This window comes from Clavelina lepadiformis, chromosome 1 (genome assembly GCF_947623445.1).
Source record: "Clavelina lepadiformis chromosome 1, kaClaLepa1.1, whole genome shotgun sequence".
In the NCBI taxonomy this organism is placed as follows: domain Eukaryota; kingdom Metazoa; phylum Chordata; class Ascidiacea; order Aplousobranchia; family Clavelinidae; genus Clavelina; species Clavelina lepadiformis.
Genome location: NC_135240.1, coordinates 7,065,325 through 7,081,729, shown reverse-complemented (window position 1 = coordinate 7,081,729; position 16,405 = coordinate 7,065,325). Strand labels below are relative to the sequence as shown.

The window sequence follows — 16,405 nt, the reverse complement described above, 5'->3', positions numbered from 1 at the left end:
GGACTGTCTGAGAGCACACCGTGATTTTAATTTTTTTAAAATAAAGACAATTTGTCAGAAGCAGAAACATAACTGCATTGTAATTAGATCCAGAACCTAAATGCTACGGCTACAGTGATGTAAGATAGGGATTTCCCCTTTTTAGAACTGTGTAACCATTTGCTCCGTATGGCATTGATTTTGATGGACTATGATCATCAATTAATGAGAGAAAAACATAAATTATATAATACATCGATTTAAATAAATTTTTAAGCCATCCTAAGTGTTTCTAATATAAGAACAAATCTAAATGAGATCTATGAAATTTTATCGTGAAAATTTAATTGAAAACAATTGTCAACAAAAAGAAGGAAATTATAAATGGAATACAACCATACAAGATTGAGACATTTAAAATAATGCATCCTGAAAAAGTCCAAAATACATTCCGTGCGAGATCTCGTTATTGCACCACTACGCAGGGCACAGTATGATGTAGAATGGTATGGTATGGAAGACGAAGCAGAACTATTGGTATGGAACATGGAAACTTAAAAACATGAAAGGGGATGAAAGATTTGCAGAATGGAAAGGAAGAAAAATTCCATCTTCCATACTCAGTGCATTGACTCATTGTCTTTGGGAATTTTATTTCACTACAATTATATGTTTTGAACCAAAATCTTAAAAACGTTTATTTTACTGTTTTCATTTTAATTTTACCGACTATTGTCCCGATTATGATTATAAAATTTTTTGTTCGATATGCTTTGTAGCATTGTATGAAGACTGGAAAAATAGCAATCCATTCCATTTCATACTATACCCTGTCAGTACGATGAAATAATTTTAGTTCTCTACCAACTGTAGTTTGCAGTAGCCTATAAGACAGGCAAGCTGCGGCAAATCAGGCCAACCTCGGATACTTTGTAACTCAAAGCAGGGTTTAGTGTCGTTGCGGTTGATTGAAATGACAAAGTAAAGTCACACTGATTGGTGTAGTTTCGTCTGTTTTTGTACGGAATTGTTGGAGAGAGAAACCGAGAACGTTAAGAAACGAAGCTATTGAACTTACTACATTTGAAACTAATGTTTTTTTTGTCAAACCGAAAGCATTTGTTCTTTAGATAAAATTCGATTCAAACCAAACATTGGCCAAATTCATCGGATTATGTGATATACGATTACTTCCAACTCTTATAACAATGGAAGGCATTTTTACCTGAAACTGTATATATCGTTTTGTTATTATACTGTAGAGCGGAGCTGTATGTTTCTGAGTACGTTTTTGCCAGCATGTGTGGAACAGGTTTTGTTCGCATGACGCGTTTGACTGGGTGAACACGCTACGTAATCACGTGTTATCTTTTTCCTCTGAGCACAAACACTTCGGAATAATTAAATCAGCACACGAATCACACGAATGAAGGTGGAACTCTTGAAAATATCAAAGCTTGTAAAATTAACGGTAACGTTTGAAAGTCCAAGTTGTTGTACATTCTCTGTTTATTGAATGGCACCAAATTTCATTCGGATCAATCCACTGCCATCCAAGGCTTCTCATTTCTTCTACCAGAGCGATGTGGAGTTCATCTTTGGAACGAGTGTGAATTAGACATGTTCTAAAATCATCTTCTCTGCGATTCGGATCATCAAACTCTTACGAAGTAAATTTGCTGTTTGCTGTTGAGTGACCGAATGTTGCCATGAAACGAAGAAGTAGGCATTAATAGAAATACCCTAGAATTGGTTCGAGAGCTTTTTTTCAAATCCAAGTGCAACTGACGCTGTGTAGGAGCAGTAAATCTAGCTTTTATACAATTCTAAAATCGTGAAACGTAAATAGGCATTGATTCAATAAATTTCATTACAAAATGTTAAAAAAACAACAATAACAGAAGAATTCTTATCCTAATGCGTAATGCCTATATCACAAGGTTGAATTAGCGAGGTGGTGTTCGGAGGTAGCTTCACGACTTCAATGCAATTGAGTTCTTTCACATCGCCATGGGCAGAACAATTGCCGATCAATAAAGTGATTTTTCGTTGTTGAACCTGCAAGCTCTTGTCAAACTTCTGCAGCCAAGTCAAACTAGATGCCAGTGGTCATCTATGCGGTTTTAGAAAAAGTGTAGGCAACCGCAAATACTCGCACATACTTGAAGCATCGTGGTTTTTTAGATATCCCAATAACGAGCAGACCATGCTTATCACCGATCATGCTGCAGCATACCAGCATTGCTAGCCTATCTTTTGCAGCCTTTCACCCACGAGACATTTTGCGAGAAGATTTCTTTACATACGTAGAATCCGGTAGAGCTCGAAAATAAAATGCTGTCTTTTCAGCGATGTAAAGGTCAGTAGGCTCATACCTTTTCAACAACTCTCGCACGTTTTCGCTGGTCTACGTGGCAGCGGCTTCTTCATCTGCTTCACTGGCTTCGTCGTAAAGTTTTGTGTAACGTAGATCATGCCTCTTCTTTCAGCGGTTAAACCAACCATCTGAGCTTTTAAATTCGTTATGACCGAGTTGTTTCGCAATCTCTTCAGCCTTATGCATCAATACCGGGCCACTTAGTGGAACCTTGCGAGATTGAGCAAAACGGAGCCATTTCCACAACCCATCTTCCACTGCTTGGTCCTTGCCATGGCGCTTCCTCTTCCGTTCATTGCTAACTTCCTTGTCTGACGCTTCCGACTGGAGAGCTGATTTGTCACGCAGGAGATTTCGCAGACAACCACGAGAAACGTGAAGTTATTCGGCTACACCACGTTGGCTGCACTTTGGAAGCGCTCGGTACTTTTTCAGCAGCTCAATTTTCTCGAGCATATCTGTGTCTTTGCGCACCCTACTGATCCTTTTCGAATCTCTGGATCGTTAGCTGAGTTTCTTACGCAATAACAAAAGAATACAGTTTCAGCAATTTTTGATCACTTTTGGCTGCACACTTCGCTAAGTTTTTACGTAGAGTTACAGTACAGTACATCACAGTACGATTATGGACGAATACGGACCAACAATCAAGCTTGTGACGCAACATTTACATGGGATACTCTATTTAGTTTTCCGCCCAGATTCAGGGTGAGCAGAAACAATACGCTGTTTGATTGCATTTAATGTATAGCCCAGACGTGGGTAAACTGCGGCTCGCGAGCCGCATGCGGCTCTCCGGCATGTTTTTTGTGGCTCTTCTAGTCGAATCGTAAAATTTCAAATTTCAAAATTTGTAAAGGCTACCAAGAGTACCGTTTATGAACGTTTCTCTCTTTTTCTTTTCCTTATTTAGGCCAGCATTGATGACAAGTTGTTAATTATCCAAATTTAATGATATTTTTCGATTGAGGAATGCAGATATGGAACAATTAAACGACATAAACTATTTATGACGTCATAATTTCTTATGACTTGGCTCGTCAGTAAAAATTTAACAACCAAAGTGGCTCTCGGGTTCAAAAAGGTTGCCCACCCCTGGTATAGCCTACCGTAGTACACTACTGCCAAACCATCATCACCCATGCACTCACGCTCAAATTATGCGAAATCTCTCCAAAAATGGGCTTATTAAGCGGAGTTTTTTGTTTCACAAAGCGGAGCCTTTTGCTGGAACAAATGGAGTAAATCGGGACCGTGTTGAATTGGGCTTAATAAGCGACTGATTAAAGCGGCAACTACTTAGAGTTTTTATAGACTTTTAGCTTAACATTTTCTATTGTTACTATAGACTAGACTACTAGAGTATAGACCAATGGTATTAAATAAAAAATTAATTTGTTTGTAAACCAACCCAATATGATGTCGGTTACTGCATGAGCAATGTTTAGAACCTTATGATTAAATCATTAAAATTAACAGAAAAAGACTGAGTATGAAAATTAATGTTTTTTTGTTTTCGAGTTATTAACATTTTGCAAAATCTTGTTAAAGTAATTCATTAAATCAGGCCGCACTTACGTTTCACGAAGTCACTGCAAATACAGCCAGAGGCGTAGTTAGGGTGCGCAAGGTGGGACAGCTGTCCCCGGGCGCAGTTATATGGGGCGACAAATAAAGTCATTGTCTTGTACAACGCTTACAAAATTTTAAATGCGTTGATAAATGGGGGTGCAAAAACTGCCTCTGTCCCCGGTCACTAAAAACCCTGGCTACACCTCCGAATGCAGCCAGTTATTTCAGCGCAAAAACTTTATCTTTCATTATTTACATTCCGCAGTTGTTTGTATGGTTATGACGAGCTATATTTGTTATAGATACGTGTGCGTAGAAGGTCACGTGTATCACACGCTGTCTTTCGGTTAATAAAAACAGCAGCCTATACACGAGGATACGTCGTTTATTTCATCATGTTCCAGAAAAATTAATCTCACGCTTTGTGTCTTGTCATAGATTTTCATTTGATACAACCACTTAGATGTAGGTTGCTTAGGACGCATAGCCTATAGCGTGTAGTAGGCCTATAACGAAAATACAGCTCATTGCTTACATTTTAATTTCTTTGTTTGTTTTATTATGACGCCAGACCTTCGGCCTCGGTTCCGGTACTCACGAGCGTAAAAGTCTAAAGCTCGGGTTCGAAAGAACACTTGGTTTCCGGCATCGCAAACAACTCCGTGTTTGAAAAAAGACTACAACTCTACTTTCTAGGTGTACCATTTCGTAACCCTAGAAGTACCCGACGTTTTTCAAATTGAGAATAAGTTACACATTACTCATGAAAGTACAAGGCTGTTATTCTGTACTCTGGAGATTGAGAAAAATGTCTGCAAGGTGCAAACGTTTCTTTGGCATCTTTGTGAAATACTGTTACTGTTAATAAATGTTCTTTTAAAATTTTGCATGTGTCGTTTTCTATAAGCATTTTTATTGTGCCAGCGACACTGAACCAGCCAACCAAAAATGGTCTAGTATATGAACTGTTAAAGAATAGTTATTTCAATGACAATTTGTCAGGCTTACAAGCTATAGTATTAGCTGTACACTGTATACTTCAAAGTTCTTCAAAGCTGTGCTAAATAAAAGGCAGTACTAGCATCTATTGCTACAGCTAGGCTACTATAGCAATAAAAATGGACTGAATGGGAGGAATAAGTGAGTTAACGCGAAACAAATAATTTGTTTCAATTATTATTGCATTGAAATACAGAAAGACATTAAGGCTATAATAATTGTATAGGATAGTAGCTATAGCATAGATTTATCTGCAGCGTTTAAAAGTCCAGGTTGTTGTGTTTTCTTCGGTTGATGAGTTATAAAAAAGTTCGTTTGGACAAATCCATTTCCATCCAGCTTTTTCCATTTCGTCAATCAGTGCAACGTGGAGGTCATCTTTAGAACACGCTGGGAGTAACCATATTCTAGGATTGTGTACCCTGTGGGCCGGGTCGTCGAATTCGTAAGCATTACATCTTTTGCTCTGATGCCGTTCTCTCTTATACAGGCTGATGCTGGAGTAAAATGAGCGAAGAACCTCCAAAACTGGTCCAATAACTTCATCTTCATATCCAGGCGATACTGATGCTGAATAGGTGCAGTGACTTTGGCTGTCATGGAAGTCCATCTTCGTGAAACGTAAGTGCGACATAATTCAATAAATTACTTCAGTAAGAGTTTGGAAAAATATAAACAACCTAAAAATGACAATAATTTCTGGGCGTCTTCACGTTTATTGCAATGATTTAAACCAAAGCTCAGTCATAGGCTAAATTGAAGTAATGATAAGCTAATCTACCGGGTAATAAGGTCCATTTAAAATAAGTGAATAAGCGAACGGATTTTTTGAACCTTGTTTCTGCATACATTTATCAGGTTTTGATAATGCTCATTGCAAGCCATTTTCATTTGCACGGTCTACCACTCTGCTGCAATAAGATTCCTGAATATTAACGTTGGGCTATATCTAGTCTTCGGCAAAACTTCAAATAATAAAATACCAGCTTCTATCTGGGCTGCTTTGGAGGACAAGGATTGATTTTTACAAAAGCGTGGGAGACGCGGCAAGTTTCGAGGACAAAGTGGAGGCTTGGTCATTTCAGAACGTTTGTGCTTGCGGTAAAAAATGACAGTTTTCAAATGTGACCAATCCAGTTCGCAAAACCAATCAATTGAAATAATTGGAAATCGTTTTAAACTTTTGGTATGGTATGGTATGGATGGAATGTTTTGTTGAAATGAAAGTTCAGTTAAACGATTTTGTTACTTTGTATCTGGTGTGGGTTGTATGATCAATTCGGATATCCGACAACCTGTAGCATGCCATAATAAACCCTACTCTCTGTACAAAGTCGGCAATACACGGATCGGAAGCTGAAGCGCAAGGTTTTAAGTTGAGGCCGTATTTTAATCTTGTAACCCAACCATTACCACATACGTTTAATTTCTATCCGCAGTATAAGGGTGTAACTAATTAATTATTGTAGCAAAAATAATTTGAAATAAAAAAATTGCAATTTTTTTAGATGTGAATTAACGAAGCAATTTTAATCAGTCCATTAAAGTATTTGTGCTGTTTGTAAACTAAAAGTATTGTTTTTCCGAAAACGTTTAGCACTTGTATATAGCTTAGTCGCTGTTGGGCATGATCTCCATTGGAAAACAAAAATTCACATGAAGTGAATTTTAACACAATGGTTTTGGAGCGGTTTAGCTTCATAACTTCAAATAAAACAAAATGCGTTTATTTCCGTTTTTACAACACAACAAAACTTAACGAAATGCAGATGGATGATTTCAAGATGTTGAAAGAAGTCTTTAAAGAATCTAGTCACATGACCAAAACTTAATGATATGGATTATGGACGTTTTAAAATCACTGAATCTAAGACAAGCTTGAATAAGTTTCTTTTAAAGCAATTTTTCTGAGTCGCTTTGGAGTCAGCCTGGTCTGTACCAAAACGAGTTTGTTCTGCAGTGTTTTCTTTGGCAACGTCTGCAAGCTGCAAATAACAAACAATAATTTTTGAAAGAAACAAGCCCATAAGATGAAACATGTAGGTTTAGGCCTAAACAGCTGGGAATCCTAAGTACAACACTATAACTATAAATAAAAAATGTTTTCAGTGCATAATATTTACAGCAGTTTGCGATTCTTTTGAGTTAGAAAATATAGCGAGACCATTTGAAAAAATGGTAGCAAATGTTTCATTTCTAAATGAAAACATTAACTGTCTATGCCCTATGGTCATCGTATCTGGCAAAATGCATTGATATGATGATAATCGTTCAAGATTTTTCTACCATATTTTCTACTGTTCTGGCTAAGTCTATTTTACATTCGCAGAAGAATATTTGTTTACACTTGCCTTTACTCCAGGGATATCGAAACATATTGCAATTGGAGAGGTAGCTTCAGTTTCGGACTGTCACGCAAAAAATGTTCACACATTTCTTGGTCTGTAAAAAAGAAATTTATTTAGTGGTTAGCTATTTGCAGACTGCAACTGACGAACAATAGTTTCGTGATCAATCAACTGAGACAAACTCAAAGAATGTCTTTACCCATCCTATTGATCTTATGCTTTTGTGGTTATTGCCGGACGTGATTAGGTACTGACAGCACACTTTTGACAAAGTTTCTACCATGTTAATCATATCAGAAAGTTCCTTACCTTCTTTTGGCCGGCTACATTTCCTTCGCGTCCTGTCAAGTAAAAAATATTTTCATCAACGACGCATCTTATATATGCATTTAATTTCGATGTGTTTATGTTATATATAAAATACCTATGTGAAGTATTAGCAAAAAAAGAACCAACAACACCAAGAAAGTTTTCATCATGTTTCAAATTTCAACTATGGTTTTGCCTGAAGAAATAATGAGCAAAGAAATTAAATTTTAAACCTGCAAAATGATATACAAATAGGTTTCTAGCATCAACAAAACTGGGTATTAACGACAATTGCTATACGATACTAGTTATTGCTAACCAATGATATACACCTGCTAAAATTCCATCTCAAAACTAATGTTTACGTGCATTTAATTCTAAAGTAACGGGCTGTCACCTTTTGATGTGATAGAAATAAATGTTTAGGTTAATATCTGTTCAGCCGCCTTATGTAGGTTTTTTCCTGTATACTGAGCTTCCCAATATAAGGCTATTCATCTATTCGCAGCCTCCTTTTTTCACAAGGAAATCCATTTAGGATAATTGAAAATAGGAAGCAATATCAGTCCCTCATCTTCCGTCTATAGTTCTGCATCCACAAACGCTGATTGTTGTAAATATTCTCGGTATTGTTCAAATAAAGCTTTCTCAGTCGCAATCAATAACCACTAACTTTTGAACAACTACCCGATGCGAAACAACAACAAATGCAGCAAAAGTTAAGAACTATAAAGACCACACATATGCAAAGTTCATTAACTAACAAAGGACCTAGGCTATATATACTGTAGCGTAGGCCACAGACGATGACTAAAACTATTGCAAAATTATTTCATAGATTTCTAGGGTTTCTCGTTTGTGCTTTAGTACAAAACCCTTGTTACTTGGTATTGTAATTTGGTTTGATTTTTATTTTTTGCCGGCCTATAAGAGTTTCTCATTATTAACAAACACAACTTGAAGTAAAATGAATTTACAACGTAGGCTACAGTATTTTGAGAAATGGGTCAATTTGACCCAATATCTATAGTACATCTTGAATTTTTTTTAATCAGTTCATATATAGTACTTGCAAAATAAAAATAGATTTAAATATTTTTCAGAGAATATTTTGCATTTAAGACGTATGGTTATAGCTGTTACGTGTGCTACTCGTTCAAAACAACAAGCCAATTGAATTGAGTGCTAACACGGCTGATGTCGCATTTTTTTTGGCAACAACAATTAGAACGAAAACGACGTTTTTTCCATTTTCAAACAACACAACACACCAAAAGAAAAAAGAGCAGACAAAAGATTGTAAGAGTTAAAAAAGAATTTGAAAAGGTATAGATACAAAAGCACAATTCAATGATATGGTTTGTGGATACTTTTTACAATCACCATGTAACTACAACACAAGCTTAAGTTTGTTTTAAATTTAAAAAGAAATATTCTGAAGTACATAAGATTCAGCATTATTTGTACCAATACGAAGTTGAGTTGCAACGTGCTCGTTGACAACTTCTGCACTCTGCAAATAACAAAACAATGAGTTATGAAACTAATACACATTGAAAGCAAAAATACGATTAAGTTAAAGCATAATAAAATCACACGTTAATCACTGTACAGTCAGAGCGGAAAACATTTCTTTAGACTTGCCTTTACGCCAGCGCTTTCGCAAAACTTTGCATTTGAAGAAGTATCTTCCTCGTCGACCCATCACACAAAAGCTCCTCTTGCATTTGCTAGTCTGTAAATTGAGAAACGTATGAATTGGTTTTGCGACTGACGAACAAAAGTTTCGCGGTGAAATCGTTACTGAATCGTTACTAAGCCATTGATTTTATGCTTTTGTAATTTTAAACCGTACACGAATGGGAACCGAAAGTACACATTTGACAATGTGGTTTCCTTGATTAATTATTATCATTAGACAAATAACAACCACTAAGTCATTCGTTACCTTTTTACGGCCAGCTACATTCCCATTGTGTCCTGTCAAGTAAAAAAATTAAGCTTTAAATGAACTAGTTGCATGATGACAATTTTTGACGCATTTCAGGCATTTACTTGTTACCTATGTAAAGTAGCAGCAGAAGAAGAACCAGCAGCACCACAAAAGTTTTCATCGTGCTTCAAATATCAGTTGTAGTTTAAAGAAACAATACGTAAAAAAGAGAAAAAACTTCACGGTAGCAGAATGCTATTCAAATCGGTTGTTACTTGTGACCTTCGGACGCTGTAAGTTCAATCAACTACATTATTGCCGATTCCACATTTATCATAACGTCACGATTGCATACTGATCTGCGTCCTGCAGCCATTAAAAATTTTCCAATGTCATTTTTTCTGTGTTTAGGTTATTTCTGTGCTTTTCCTTCTGAGCTTAAGTTTGGTTAATTTTTATACTTAGCCTTTGCTCGTACTTGATCACCAACTAGATACCCATTTACCGTATTTACTTCATTGTAAGCCGCAAAAATGATAATAGAAAAATATTTTGCATATGGCGCGACTTGCAATCGAATAAATAGTTTGATTTAAAGCTAGTTTGACGCTGTGTCGTTGTATGCGACAAATCATCTTCAAGATAACTTTCCATCTGTACTTTCTGTGCACTTCTATGTTTTGGTCATACGCGATTTGGTGGTTATTGCATGGTTGTGAAAAACATGGCAGTTGAGCCAACCGCACAGACGTACGAAGGTCAAGCACAAAAATTAACAACACAGAAATTTAAGTGAGGAATTATTTATTGCCCGCAAGGCACAGACGAGCAGCAATTATATGAGTGCAACGTGATGATCAATATGGAATCACCAATGGTGTAAGTGATTGAATTTAACGTCAAAAACCACAATTTTTTAGCATCAACAAAACTGCGCATTACCATGTCTTACTACAATATTATGTATTGGTATAATGAATGATATAGGCCTATACCTGCTTAAAACTTGTCTTAGTTTAGGTGTTTTTGATTAGTGAGACAGATTGTTTTTCTTTTGCATATTTCACCAAAAAAAAGTTATTATTAAGTTCAACTTCCCTGTAGACCATTGCTCTATTTGCGGCATTTTTTCAACAAGGAAATCCATTTTTATAAAGACGATAGGAAGCAATACCAAACTAGTCCATTGATTATTATCTTCCGTCTAACTTTCTGCATTCACAAATGTCCATTGTTGTAAATATTATAGGTATAGTTCAAATAAACGCTTTCCCAGTCACTATCAATAACTAGTAGCTTTTGAATAACTGGCTATAGCCGAAAACAAGAACAATTGTAGCAACAATTAAAAGTTAACTGCACATACACAAACGTGCGTCAACTGACAAAGCGAAGACAGTTGCCCAAACTATTGTGACTTTATCATAGGGATATTTGGGTCTATTTCTGTCTTATACCTAGCCTCTAAGATGGGTTGATGACCAGGACATCCAGCAGATGACTAAGGAAGAGCAGCAAAAGACATACCAAGATATTCCAGTGTCTTCCATCTAAAAAACCTGGAGATTAGCCTACATGCCTTGTTAATCATTTATTAACCTTATTTATCGTTAATGGGTTGTTTGATGTGCACTTGCTTCCGTTAAATTGCAATGAAGCCTTTGGAAAGAATTTGCCCACAAAAACCGGTTATGACCTGTTTTCGCCGTTGTGTTAAGAAGCTGAATCTGCCCATGAGTGGCTGTATTGAGACCATTGACTTTGTTGCCGCAGAAGACATGCATTAGACTACTGTTATATAACATAACAATGACAACCAAAAAAGGATCCTAAATGTATCAAGAGTGGAAATTTCCTTTCATTTTCCGCTCGCAGTTTATCAAGCAACACCCACGCTTTGACGTCAGTGTTCTAGTGCTTCGGAACTTTGACAGTTATAATGAAACAGCGACATCTTATACGTCACAAAAGGAGAAAAAAAACATTGAGAATTGAGATGCTGACCAATCAGACATCGCCTTATTTGCAAATTCGCCAAGGTCAGACTCAACTGAACTTCAAATTACGTTCATTCTGCCAAAGAAAATCTCGCTTCAACCGACAATTATGTGTATAAATACTTGGGTTAAATTGGCTGAAACGTTTTGCTTCAGGTTTGAAGTGGGCATTATAGTCGTATTGAAAAACGTACTCAAATGCATGTGTATCACTAAACAAGGAATATCATACAGTATATATAAGTGAAGACATAGTTACACCACGGAAAGCATTGTAGAGACATACTTTAAGAAGCATTTACATTTACCTGCCAACTGTTAAACGTTTTTGCCATCAATTAAGTCCAAGTACCAGGTGTTGATAAGCATATAATTTCCCGGCCTGATATTACACAAGAAAACACAATGAGCCTTTTTGAACCATGGTGAATCAGATTGTACAAATAGGCCAATGAATTTAAGTTATTCAAGACAGATCCAAAACACAAATTTGACTTAACAATTTCTTATAATCCGGTTCAAATTTTTTCTCTTCCAATGGTGCATCTGCACACGTGGTTTGATGTGCCAGAATAGCCTAGCGCATTATGCAAAGTTTTATTCGAAGAAAAAGCAAAATAGCGTCTCGTCCAAATTTCAACCATTTTTAAACGACGTTTTTTGTCACCTATGTTGTTTTGGTAACCGGCATAAAATTTCTTATCAGATCCTTGGTTGATTATTTACTTTCGTTGATCAACGACCAGCTTAATACGAATAACTTGAACAAAGTAATTAAACGACTATTATAGTAACCTACCAAAACTACACCTAACAGACGTTAAGCTATATGAGAAAAAGTGACTGAATAAGAAACCACATTTTAACGCGTAACTTAGTTTATCTTTTCTAGAACAATTTATTAAAATATGGTAAACTTATAGGCTTGCAAATGGTAATTGAGTGCTTCATGTGGTTTTGGTCACCTACAGTGCTTTTTATATTGTTATTGGCTTTGATTTACACTAATTTTCACGCTCTGTTGCCTTTAGTTTATTCACGCTTGACTGACGCTGAACATTCCATTGCCTTATATGGTATTATCGCCGGTAAAACAAACAACATGTTCTCCTCTCATCGGTTACATGAGACCAGACAACCACCAAAGCTGCGTTCACTTCCGATGCAATTGGGCAAAATCGCATTGTATACACGAGATTGCGGTTAGGACTATTCTTGAGCAAACAAAGTTGTAATGGCGACTGTTTTTCGCAGGGCAAGCACAAAACCATTATAAAACACACGATATGAATAAGACTTCACATAAACGGACATCGCTATTACACTGTATACGCAAACGGCGGTGTATAAATCATACATGAAACTTATTATCCTACTGAAAAGTAACTTCCTCCGTTGCAATGTTTTCTACAAAGCGTTGATTGATAATAATTGCAGACTGCAAAAAATGAGAGCTCAATTAGGGAAACAAAATTTTTCATTTAAAACATGGGTAATACTGTAATAAAGGCTTTGGTTTGAAATTTGCTACAACTTGCAAAGTTGAATTTAGACACTTACGATCTTTCCATATCCCTGTAAGCTGTTGGCAGTCACGTACAAATCTGCCTTGACTGTTTTTCGAGCAGAATTTCGTCGGGCACACCTACAAACATTTTGAATTGTATTTTCTTAAAATCGATAATAACTTAGTTATTAATAAAACTTAAAAAGACTGGCTATTAATTGGTTGTATAATGTCGCCTGCATCAGCGCCTGCATATATGAAATTCTTGGCAATAACGTTATAAAACGTAAAAACCAACTATAAACAAAACATTGATTTACCGTTAAGCAAAACTTACCTTCGTTCGGGCACTTGCGTTGGGCAAAACACCTGTAAACAAGTAGCAGTACATATTTATAAATGTCAGTAGAGACAAAATAGTCTAAGGGCGACCGTTTTCAAAGCATCTAGCAAGGCTTATATTATGCACACGTGATTTCGCAAAAAGGGAATCATGCGTAAAACCGTGCAGTAACCTTTACTGGAAATGATCAGATGCAAATCTGTACTTACTACTACTTACCTACGTAGGACAAAAGAAGAACGACTAACAATAGCAGGGCAAACGATTTCATCTTGCCTGACAGATGATAAAATTCAACAAAATTGACCAAAACTATTAAATTTTTTCCTTTAAAAATCTAAATTAAAAGAAACATTTTCAAATTTTAACCGAAAATTACTTTGTAAAAATTCTGCTGGTAATAATTTTCTTATTTGTTGAATGTCATTGCGCATTGCATTCGTTGTCGCCTATAGCTACGTGTCAGGCTAAGAAGGTCTGCTCAAGAATTTCGTTAGAACGAACTAGTGTTGATAAACGAACATCGGTGCAGACCCTCGTCTGGTATCTGCCAAGAAATATCTAAGGTGATGCGATGATAAAAAATTCCAAAGCTCATTTGGTTCAGTCCTTTTATGGTTTAAAAAGAAAAAAAGCAAACACTTTGATCATAATTCAATCATTTTTAAACGCTTCTAAGCAACTCTATGTGATATATAGAGTGTGTTTATAATCAATATGACGTGATCCATGTTGTCATCGCTTTCCTACAGAAAAAATTTTATGATGCTTAGCTGCGTTTTTTACGTTTTTGACACAAAGTTATATACCCCTAGTAGCAAACGCAACTTTAAAAGTTAGCAATAAATAACTGATTATATATAAAACATGATACTATTTATCGAATATATACTTGGAATATGTGAAACGGTTTTGAATTTTCGACATACGCAATTGACGCATAGAAGTAAAATATGTGAAAAGGCACTCGCTTCATATTGCACCTTCTATATTCCCGGTTAATGTTCGTTTCCATTGTCGCATAGAAGCAAACCAACCGGCTTTTGCGTGAGTAACGTGGTCTGTCAATATAACGTATTGAAAGGATGGCACTAAAGATAACTTTATGAATAACTATCTTTCCAATTACTCGGCAATCTAATACCATCAACTTCCGCAAGATAATTTCTCCACCCGTTTCAAATTTCACTCACTCAGTAATTAAGTTATCAATTTTTGCTGCAACTTCCTCAAATTAAGCACTGAAATGTCTTTGCAAAGCTGCTGTGGCGGTTCCTCAAAGTTGCAGATAAGAGTTTTGGCATTTATCAAATGTAGCCACCATCTTATGGGAGCTGTTTTTATTTTCTGCGCTTTCTTCGGGTTTGCGCAACTAGCTTCGATGAAGTTGCTCTTACCCGTTTCATTCAAACACTGAAAGACAGACGTGCTCTTGTCGCTTTTCTCCATTAACCAAATAAAATTCCCATTACATCATAGCGAGAAAGTCACCGAAAAGAAAGCGGAACTAACATGGAAGCAAAGAAATGTTCGAGCCAGTTCGGATACGGTTGAAGGCTTTCTGACTCATAAAATTAATAATACTAGTTAGTGTTCCATGCGCTTTGCACCATGAAGTTCACCCAAGGCTGAAGTTGTTCGAAACTGCAACTATAGCAATAAAGCAGGTGTTTATAACTGTTCCTTATCGCAGGTCATCAAATGGGCTTTCAAAAAGAAGTTTTATAGTTTCGGAGTGTTTTGATGTAAGCCATACCCGGTAATGAATCAGGCGAATATAGGAAGCTATGTGCCGGAAATGCCTTGACACGGTTCCAACTATGCTCCAATGTTGCACAATATACTTTTATTAACGGAGGCATTTTGTCCCAAAAAAGAAGCGAAAATGCATTTTATACTTTCAATATAACTGGAAGCAAAAGTTGAAATTTGATTATGTAGCAATTAGCAACCATACCATAACAAGATTTCCCAACAGAAGACTATTGAAATGTAAAAGCTGCAAGCATACGCAAAATACATGCTGAACATTCCAGAATCTAGAAGAAGACATATATAGCACAGTACAGCAACAGCACGTAGATTTGGACGCATCAAGATACTTGTTGGTGAAATTATGTTGGTATTACATCACGTTGGTGAAATTATGCTTCAAAAACCTTTAAAATATGTCCTGCGCAAGCTAACATGTTTGGCACTTGCTCGTTTCAAACATTTTTTCAGACGTGGATAAGTTTATCTTTCCCAAACCGAGTGAAGGGCATCGGTTGTTATTTTCACTCTCTACATTACAATTATTACACGACACCAGAACTAAGAAAGGTACAAAGCGAACGCATGTGTTAGCTTCTTCGACCTTCTGGCAAACCCAGCAATCAGCATGTCGTTTTGTGCACTTGAAGTGTGTGTTTAGCGCGCGTGGTTCCTGCTGAGCCGTCGATCAATAAATTTTCATTTCTGAGTGTTGTGTGATGTGGAAATAACAAATAAAGGGGAATCCCACCCAATTCTACACAAAGCATTGAAAGAGAGTAAGCAACTTGCGAACGTCAAACATGCCAGCGTTCGCAGAATGCATTTTTTAGATCGATGAAGCATAAATTTGGGCAACACATAACTAGTATATTGAAGCGCTTAGCCTATTTGATTCAGTGGTCCTATAACGTTTTAACGAAACGGCTGTCTGCTTTTATGTGGGTTCTGTTCTCTTACAAAGTGAGGTGTGTTGGCACGAAAGAATGTCATGGATGAACTTCCTTTAAATATATTTCTTCACCGGTTGACTTTACTTTATGCCAACGACAGTCATAAAGTAATTTTCCTTTTCCGAAAATATTTTCTCATCGTGATAAAATATCTTTGCATCTGGTTAATATTTCATGCAAGTATATCACAAAACTTTAGCTGGAATTGTGTTTGATCTGAACGGTATGTTAACTTTAATTGCTAAGACGGACCCAACACATACATGTGCTGCGAGATTCTACAGCTGAATATTATTGTTATTTGTCAATGAGCACACCTGTAAGATTGTTTTCCAC

At 36.4% G+C, this 16,405-nt stretch overlaps 2 long non-coding RNA genes across 3 annotated transcripts; both read right to left on the bottom strand.

Annotated features, from left to right (window-relative positions):
- Nucleotides 1-6,638: 6,638 nt before the first annotated feature.
- On the bottom strand, nt 6,639-10,266 carry LOC143470344 (uncharacterized). 2 transcript variants are annotated; one of them, XR_013119354.1, is made up of 9 exons: nt 9,647-10,266; nt 9,533-9,564; nt 9,183-9,319; nt 8,258-9,097; nt 7,982-8,173; nt 7,700-7,780; nt 7,585-7,616; nt 7,279-7,369; nt 6,639-6,912 (listed from the first exon to the last, which is right to left on the bottom strand). It is a non-coding gene; the product is annotated as an uncharacterized LOC143470344 (long non-coding RNA). The 2 variants fall into 2 exon arrangements; XR_013119352.1 differs by having other exon boundaries at nt 9,229-9,319; nt 9,647-10,258.
- A 2,351-nt stretch (nt 10,267-12,617) lies between these two features.
- On the bottom strand, nt 12,618-13,720 carry LOC143460966 (uncharacterized). Its single transcript, XR_013117974.1, has 4 exons — nt 13,584-13,720; nt 13,359-13,390; nt 13,075-13,159; nt 12,618-12,952 (listed from the first exon to the last, which is right to left on the bottom strand). It is a non-coding gene; the product is annotated as an uncharacterized LOC143460966 (long non-coding RNA).
- Between the last annotated feature and the right edge of the window lie 2,685 nt (nt 13,721-16,405).